Consider the following 3,346-nt stretch of genomic DNA (forward strand, 5'->3'; position numbering starts at 1 on the left):
ATGAGGGCGAACCAGCTCTGTGACGTCACTGGCCCACCCGCTGACACGCCCCCGGACGGTGCGCTGTCTAAGGCCAGGAAAAGCAACCGCTTTCCCTCAGCGCACCTCCACCCGCCAGCAATAACCATGGCCGAGGCCTTAGCCTGGTGGTGGCTGTGAGAGTCTCCGGTAGATTGTTCCAGTTTTGGTGTGCACGGTAAGAGGAGAGGCCGGATAATTTGCTGAACCTTGGGACCATGAACAGTCTTTTGGAGTCAGATCTCAGATGATAAGTGCTGCATGTGGTAGGGGGGGGGAGGAGCTTCATCAGATAGATGGGTAGCTTGCCCAGAAAGTATTTGATGGCAAGACAGGAAAGATGAACTTTGCGCCTAGACTCAAGTGATGACCAATCTAGTTCTTTGAGCATTTCGCAGTGATGTGTGTTGTAGTTGCATTGGAGAACAAAACGGATAATGAATTATAGAGGGTACAATTTGGTTTGCTAAGGTGGGTTTGGGGTGCCGAGCCGTATACCATGTCCCCATAGTCGATAATTGGCATTAGCATCTGCTGTGCGATACGCTTTCTTAGGGTGGTGTTACCATTGGTTCTGATCTGGAGCTAAGCCATTGGAAGCTTTAAAAATTAAGGCCCGTTCTATAGTGCCTGCGCTTGCTGCGCCGTGCGCGCGTGCGGCATTTATAGTTGGCTGACGTTAGTCAGCCTTTCTATAATGGCGCCGTGTGCGCGCACGGCATGGAGAGTGGAACCGGCCGACAGGGGGGAAGATAAAAAAAAGAAAGAATTTGCACCATCGCCGCTGAAAATTTAGATATATGTGTGTATATGTACAATGTTATTAAAAAAAATATTAAAGGAATTATTTATTTGAAAACGCACACACATACAAAACGTGTGCGGCACGTGCACGCGCCTTCGCACAGCCGCACACACTATATCAGTGTTTCCCAAACTGTGCGCCGCGGCTTGGCTAGAGGGGCGCCGCGATCAGGGCCGCCAGCAGCGGGAAACAAGGTAGTTCATTTAAAAAAAAAAAAAAAAAACCTCCGAGGGGAAGCACCAAGGTGTGTGTGTGTGTGTGTGTGTGTGTGTGAATATGTATATATGTGTGGTGTGTGTATATATATATAAATATATATATATATATATGTATATATATATGTATATATATATATATATATATATATGTGTGTGTGGTGTATATATATATATATATATGTATGTGTGGTGTATATATGTGTGTGTGGTGTGTGTGTGTGATGTGTGTGTGGTGTGTGCATGTGAATATATTTATCAAAGTTGCACAATGTTAATAAATAATTTATTCTCACGTCTTTTTTTTTAATTTTTAAAATATTATATAACACACACACACACACACACACACACACACACACACACACACACACACACACACACACACACACACACACACACACACACACACACACACACAGCTACCAAGTGACACACACACAGTGATACCCGCCTCCCAAGCGCGCTTGCTGTCTCCTCTGCCAGGACAGCAAAAAGCTCCTGGTAGAGCGAGCGGCAGCACCTACAGTAAGAGCTTACTATGTCCCAGGCCGGAGGAACTATAGCCGCGCTGATTACAGATGCAGGGGCTTTGTGCATCTGTTCAGCGCGGCTCAGCGACGCTGAGTGCCCGACGCTGAGAGAGGGAGGCCCGGCGCGCACGCTGGAGGAGCAGCACCGGGAGACAGATGTCTCCCAGCAGCACTGCAGCCTCACCCTCCCCCCCTCAGCACACCGGCCCTCCCTCCCCGCAGCACACCGGCCCTCCCTCCCCGCAGCACACCGGCCCTCCCCCCACGTGGCACACCGGCCCCCGCAGCACTGACCTCCCCCGTGCAGGGACCGGGCCGTTCAGCCATACCCTCCCCCACCCCCCGTATCTGTGTGTATTTATTTCTGTGTGTGTGTGTATCTGCATCTGTGTGTGTGTATCTGTGTGTATTTATTTATGTGTGTGTGTGTGTGTATTTATTTGTGTGTGTATTTATGTGTGTATTTATTTGTGTGTGTGTGTGTCTGTGTGCAGGGAGCTGCCTGCACGGATCTCCTGCCTTTCCTCCCTCCCTGAGAGAGAGAGTGAGAGAGTCTGAGAGAGTGAGAGTGTCTGAGAGAGTGTGTCTGGGAGAGGTAGAGTGTCTGTCTGAGAGAGGTAGATTGTCTGTCTGAGGTAGAGTGTCTGTCTGAGAGAGGTAGAGTGTGTCTGAGAGAGGTAGAGTGTCTGTCTGAGAGAGGTAGAGTGTCTGTCTGAGAGAGGTAGAGTGTCTGTCTGAGAGAGGTAGAGTGTCTGTCTGAGAGGTAGAGTGTCTGTCTGAGAGGTAGAGTGTCTGTCTGAGAGTGAGAGTCTGTCTGAGAGAGTGAGAGTGTCTGTCTGAGAGTGAGAGTGTGTCTGTGTGTCTGAGAGAGAGAGAGGTCAGAGAGAGAGAGAGAGGTCAGAGAGAGAGGTCAGAGAGAGAGAGAGGTCAGGGAGAGAGAGAGGTCAGAGAGAGAGAGAGATCAGAGAGAGAGAGGTCAGAGAGAGAGAGGTCAGAGAGAGAGGTCAGAGAGAGAGTGAGGTCAGAGAGAGAGTGAGTCAGAGAGACAGTGAGGTCAGAGAGAGAGAGAGAGAGAGAGACAGTGAGGTCAGAGAGAGAGAGAGAGAGTGAGGTCAGAGAGAGACAGTGAGGTCAGAGAGAGAGACAGTGAGGTCAGAGAGAGAGAGACAGTGAGGTCAGAGAGAGAGAAACAGTGAGGTCAGAGAGAGAGAGAGACAGTGAGGTCAGAGAGAGACAGTGAGGTCAGAGAGAGAGAGAGACAGTGAGGTCAGAGAGAGAGACAGTGAGGTCAGAGAGAGAGAGAGAGTGAGGTCAGAGAGAGAGAGTGAGGTCAGAGAGAGAGAGATCAGAGATCAGAGAGAGTGAGGTCAGAGAGAGACAGTGAGGTCAGAGAGAGAGACAGTGAGGTCAGAGAGAGAGAGTGAGGTCAGAGAGAGTGAGGTCAGAGAGAGAGAGACAGTGAGGTCAGAGAGAGAGAGAGTGAGGTCAGAGAGAGAGAGACAGTGAGGTCAGGGAGAGAGAGAGGTCAGAGAGAAAGAGAGAGTGAGGTCAGAGAGAGAGAGTGAGGTCAGAGAGAGAGACAGTGAGGTCAGAGAGAGAGAGAGACAGTGAGGTCAGAGAGAGAGAGAGACAGTGAGGTCAGAGAGAGTGAGGTCAGAGAGAGAGAGAGTGAGGTCAGAGAGAGAGAGTGAGGTCAGAGAGAGAGAGAGAGTGAGGTCAGAGAGAGAGAATGAGGTCAGAGAGAGAGGTCAGAGAGAGAGAGAGTGAGGTCAGAG

This window comes from Ascaphus truei, chromosome 3 (genome assembly GCF_040206685.1).
Source record: "Ascaphus truei isolate aAscTru1 chromosome 3, aAscTru1.hap1, whole genome shotgun sequence".
NCBI classification, from domain to species: Eukaryota; Metazoa; Chordata; class Amphibia; order Anura; family Ascaphidae; genus Ascaphus; species Ascaphus truei.